The 6000-nt window shown below is 47.4% G+C and overlaps 1 long non-coding RNA gene across 1 annotated transcript in view; it reads right to left on the minus strand.

Annotated features, from left to right (window-relative positions):
• The window catches only part of LOC107401874 (uncharacterized), a 104862-nt gene extending 100129 nt beyond the window's left edge, over window positions 1-4733 (minus strand). Inside the window, exon 1 of the long non-coding RNA XR_006071274.2 lies at window positions 4469-4733. This is a non-coding gene — a long non-coding RNA (uncharacterized LOC107401874). The remainder of the gene's footprint in view (window positions 1-4468) is intronic.
• Between the last annotated feature and the right edge of the window lie 1267 nt (window positions 4734-6000).

Genomic DNA, 6000 nt, shown 5'->3' on the forward strand with positions numbered 1-6000 from the left:
AGCTGAGTGCTTGTATTAGAACCTAAAATTCATGACCTTGGAGTTCTTAATTATCTTATCTTTGAAGTTGTATTCTGTAAGTCTGTAGGAGAGTGGAGCATGTGAGTGAATGGAGAAGACAGGTGGGATGGGTTCCCACTCGGTTTTCTGTTGGCGGTGCCCTCTGGGGAATGCCACTGAGAGCTCAGGGTAGGTGAGTTATAAGTCTAGGATTGAGAGAAAGGGGATCCCACAGTTCTGAGAAGTCATGCTTTTTGTCCAGAAGTTGCTTTGAATGCAGGGGACAAGCCAAGGAGCTCTAAACATCACCAATGACTGAGGGACCTTAGCACGGCACTTGTCACTCATGGCTCTTGTCCTAGTCAGGGTTACTATTGCTGAGATGAAACACCATCATCAAAAGAAAGTTGAGGGGGAAAGGATTTATTTGGCTTACGCTTCCACATCATTGAAGGAAGTTGGGTCAGAAACTCCTACAGGGCAGGAACCGGAGGCAGGAGCTAATGCAGAGACCGTGGAGGGGGGCTGCTTACTGGCTCGCTCATCATGGCTTGCTCAGCCCGCTTTCTTATAGAACCCAGAACCACCAGCCCAGGGATGGCACCACCCACAATGGGCTGGACCCTCCTCCATCAATCACTAATTGAGAAAATGCTCCACAGGCTGGTCTACAGCCAGATGTGATGAAGGCATTTTCTCAGTTGAGGGTCCCTCCTCTCATATGGCTATTACTTGTGTCAGACTGACAAAACCAGGCAGCACCGCCCTTCTCTGTATTTGCTGCCCACCTGAGGGATACTGAAAACCATGACGTAGGAGAGGTGGAGAGAAAGTGAACCATAGAACTTTTCTTCTCAGACTTCCTCCACTCAACAGCAAGCCAGAGAGCACTGGCACTGGGTACCCTTACCAAGAAGTGAGATATAAACAGGAAAGCTCATTTTGTTTGCTGTCCCATCATTCTGGTAGGAATGAGATGCCTCGGCATGCAGGGACTACAAGCGAGAGGTGTGTAATTTCTGGGACTTGGAAGACAAGCTAGATGTTCTTTTGTCTGTATTTAAAGCCAACGCTGCACAGTATAGAGATGTGTAGCAAAATTCACGCTAACAAAATAAAATAATGTTTATTTCGCATAACACTGAATGGCATGCAATCAGCTCCACAATGAGTCTAGAGAGCCCATGGAAGAAAGAGAAAACCTTTTATTTTATTGTCTTTAATGGCATTATCTTCATGATTTTTGAACAAGGGGTTTTACATTTTCATTTTGTATTGGGCCCCCCAAATTATACAGTTGCCCCTGCTCATTCCCCTATTTTTGAGAAAAGGAAGAGAAGCACCAGGATTATCCAAGGCACTGAAGAACTGAGTTGGGACTTCATTCTTTTCATTGAATGGATCTTCGCTTGAGGTAACTCTCTCCAGCGTCGAGAGAAGAGGCAACTGACACTCCTGAATGAATATGAGGAAACCCAGGGCAAATTCAGGTTCACCACATACACTCAGGGATGTCAGATCCACCCCTAAACCAGGTGTAGCATTTCTCAACTGGCATCTCCGGACTCGTGAGAAGAGAAAGATTCTATGTTGCTCATGGACTTCAATGTGGTGAGAGGCCCGGGCACATTTGCATGTGTTCATGTCATCTTGACACATACAGATGCATGTATACTTTGCATACATGTCTGCACTTGACATGTGCCTGGGCGTGTTCAGACCTGATAAAGGTGGATTGTAGGGTGGGGGATGGCTGATGGACAGGAAACTCCTTTAGTGAGTATGAAGTGTCGAAGAGTACATATTGGTCTATTGTCCTTCTGGAATTTGGTCCTCAAGAGACCACAGCTGAGAGCAGAGAGGGATTTATAGGTTCAGGGGATGATGGAGGCCACATGCTGGATTTTCAAGGCCATATTAGTTTCTCTCCTAACCACTCTCTCCTCTACAGCTGAGGGAAACATTTGTTAGCCTAAGTAAAGAGTAGGGCAGTTTCCTTCCAAGAAGACTAATCCAAGTGGCCTCAACTCCTCCTAGGCTTTGAAAGACATTGCCATGCTTCAAGTGGCCAGAAAGTGATGGGGCAGTCCGCTAACCAAGACCCTAAATGATGCTGGGGTGCCTATCAGACATGCTGGCCTGGCCTTACTGGGGGGTGGAGTCCCTATCCCTCTGCTCTCTCTAGATTGATAGTGTTTCATATCAACTACAGCCTGGACATCCCCCCCCCATCTCTTTGCTTCTTTCGTTTAATAATTTATTTATTTGTATTTTATATACATTCATGTGTTTTGTCCATATGTATGTCTGTGTGAGGGTTGGATCCCCTGGAACGGGAGTTACAGACAGTTGTGAACTGCCTTGTGGGTGCTAGGAATTGAACTCAGGACCCCTAGAAGAGCAGCCAGTGCTCTTAACTGCTGAGCCATTTCTCCAGCCCCTACCTTTTTTTTTTTTTAAGTTAGGCTCTCATTTTGTAGCCCAGTCTGGACTGAAACTCACTATGTGGACCAGACTGGCCTCAAACCTGTGGCCATTCTCCTGGCTCTACCTTCTGGGCACAGGGATTACATCCATGTCTCACCATGCCCAGCACTCACTATTTCTATGTCTCTGCGTTTTGGTGTTTCTAGCTCCTGAGGGTGAGGCAATGACTTGCTAATTCTAACTTCCAACTTCCTTCCCCAGTTTCCCATCTTCTTGTTGATATTTTCTCATCAGGTGCCTTTGGTGACGCAGCCACTTCGCCCCTCTGGGAGGGAAAACCTCACAAACCATCGCCTTCCTTTGGACATGTCATCCAGCTGGTCCTCCCTTCCACCACCCCAGTCTCATTGTCTTTTCCCTGGTTCAGGTTCTGTACAGCCAGCTGTCCAAACGACAAGCAAGCTCTTATCTCTATCTGAGGATAGCTAAGGCACCCCCTCCCCACACGCATTTGCGTTACAGCTCTCGGAAGAGGCAGCTGTTCAGAGAACAGGCGATCCAGGTTTCCTAGAAGATCGTATGCAAGGGCGAGAAAACACAGCACTTGAGCTGACCGCGCTGCCTGCTTCTCTAGATTAAAAAAAAAAAAACAAAAAAACCCTGCTTTCAGACACATGGAATCCCCATTGACGAGGTGTGGCCAAAAGCAGGCGCTAGATTTTTCTCTAGGTACCTGGAAAGCTCGGGATGAAAGATGAGAATCATGACCCTTGTTCCGCCTTTTCAACACTCCGGAGGATTTGAACTCTGTTTCCCAAGGTCAAATGACTGACGTTGAAGCCCCCCACTCCACCCCTCCACTCTTCAAAGCCCCTACCTAACAATGAACGCCCCTCTAGAACACACAGTACAGTCGGTGGATTTACCTCGATTAGAAAACCCTCCAATTCCTTTTCAAAACTAATCTTGGGAGAGACACTTGTTGATTACCACCTGGCTTTGTGCAGGGGCAGGAGGCAAGAGAGAACAAGGCAGGAGGGGAAACTCCGGACTCAGACCTCCACATCTCCATAAGGTACTTAATACCACGCCAACAAAACCTCCTAGGATGCTCCCCACCCACACACACACCCTGCAAGCCCCTTAGCTCACGCTTGCCCTTCTCAGTGCTCCCCCGCCCCCACCCCTACCCCCACCCCAAAGCAAGGGAGGCCAACTTTGCAGCTTCATAGATGACTCCGGTGAGCTTCCGTCCTCTCCCCCCCCCCTTCGCTGCCCGCCCCCGCGATTTCGCCCTTCACTCTGCGGGGGCCTGCCTCTCTTCCTGCAGCAAAGTTTGCCAGGCGCCTTTCCAGGCGGTTTTCCTCCACACAACCGGCCCTACGAAATTGTGCATAAAGATTTCCCTCTACAGGTGGTTGTGAGCTGCAGCAGGTTTTTGCTCTTGCAATGGAAACATTTTTTCCCCATTTTACCTACTAATAAGGTTTTTTAAAAATCATTTTTGCTTACACCCATTGAAGACTTAGCATATTTTCCCAGATACTGTGAGACTGAATTCTCTTTTAAGGAAACATTGCCACAGCCACCACCAGCATGCCCCAACTCTCTTTATCACCCTGTACTCCCCCTCACTTTGTTCTGACTTCATGAAACCTTTTTGGAACTAGATTTTTCATGTGCAAAATCATTACCAGATAATGAAGACATTTAGTGAATGAGAATCATCCCCAAGTCTGGCAAACTGGAAGGAGCAATTGCCCACTAGAGAAGCCCCCTCCAATCTGCCACCCCCACCCCACAACACAGCATCTCTTTCCCTGATTCCCGATTGGCATGCCCCTTGCAAGAACCACACACACAAGACCCTAGCAAAGCCTGCTCAAGAAGTCTAGGCTATTTGTACAGATATTGTTCAATGGAAAAAAAAAAAAGACAGTAATCATGGATAGTCATAAAGAACTGCTCTTCCGAACATTCACCAACTGACATCATAAACTTTGCAAAAGGCGAACACAAGGCAGTGCATGGTATAACCTACCTTGGCGAGCTCCTTCACTTTTTAAGCAAATGTTTTCCCCTCCACGCTTTACACAGATTTCTAGGGAAATTTGGAAGGGCTGGTGAGGGGGTGGGAGAGGGGAGGGGATGAGGGTAATATAAATAAGGAAGCATTTTAAATGCACCACGCAAAGAGCTCCGGATTTCACGTCGTGTCTGCACTCTTCCCGGAGCAAAGCAAAACAGTTCTCCTTCAGTGCCAGACTTGTAGGGAGAGGGAGAAGAGAGCGGGAGGGGGAGAGAGGGAGGGGAGAGAGGGAGAGACGAGAAAGAAAGAGGGTAGGGGAGATGCTGAAAGAGGGAGGGAGGGGAGGGAGAAAGGGAGGGGGAAGAGAGAAGGGGGGGAGGAGAGGAGAGAGGAGCAGCCTGAGGGAAAGAGAAGAGAGGAGGCAGCCCCCTCCCACATTCCCACCCCCTCACATTCAGGCACCTCCCGAGTAACTGATCAGAACACAGAATTCATCACCCACGTTCAAAAACCCCGACCAGGGACTAAGTCCCAATGCATACACACTGGGGTCTATTTATAGACACACCCTAATGATATGCCTTGCATTCTGAGTGTAAATGTGTGTGCATGCTGCCCGAATTACATATGATTCCTTTGACAGGTATTATTTTTATTTTTTTTAATGCTGCAGTGCGACTGCTTCTATCTATTTAGCCTTTCTTTGAGTCAGGAAAATATGCATCAATTTTGAAGAGGCTCTGGGAATGATGGGGGTCTTGATGTTTACAAAACCCTGGCTCACCCCCCCCCCCCCGCGCCCCCTCCTGCAAAGCTGGGATATTTGCAGAGTTGGGGCTGTTTGGAAAGGCTCCAGCCCTGGCTCCGTGTAGCACGCCCAGTTCCAGCAGCGTGTGCTATTGACCTGCATTGACGTCAGTGCGTCATTAGGTCTCCCTTAGAAACACTGACTTTCAAAAATAGTATCAAATTAATTCAGCTGGAGCCTGGTGAAGAAAGGCTACTAGCTAGAAGCAGCCATAAAACTCCAGAATTTTCAGCCCTAGATCTCTTCTTCTTTGCTAGGAGCCAAATAGAATCAGATTGTATGGAAATTGCCATCGATGGGATTTTTTTTTTCCTTAAGAAAGGGGACCAAATTAGATTGCAAAACCCAGAAGTGCTTCTTCTTCTCTCTTTTTTTCTTTTCTCCTGTTTTTTTTTTTTTTTTTCTGATCTAAAAATAGCTTCCTGCCTGAGCTGACTGCGGTATCTTTTGTGTTGCAGCCCTGGTTTTTTTTTTTTTTTTTTCAGTCTGGACCCTGTGAACAGTGGCGCACAAGCAAAGACATTGGTCTATTGATATATGCAAAGCCAGGAATTCATTTTAATGAAACAGGTGTGTCTTATGATGGTGAGGGGCATTGTGGTGGAGGGGCACCATGGGAGAGACTTATGCCATTCATAGCTTCTCTGTTTCACTTCTTCCAATTCATTTTTTTTCCCAAAGACACAATTCCCACCCCCACGTGTCTCACGTGGCCTCTGACCAGCACATGCAACCC

This window comes from Peromyscus maniculatus, chromosome 4 (assembly GCF_049852395.1).
Source record: "Peromyscus maniculatus bairdii isolate BWxNUB_F1_BW_parent chromosome 4, HU_Pman_BW_mat_3.1, whole genome shotgun sequence".
NCBI classification, from domain to species: domain Eukaryota; kingdom Metazoa; phylum Chordata; class Mammalia; order Rodentia; family Cricetidae; genus Peromyscus; species Peromyscus maniculatus.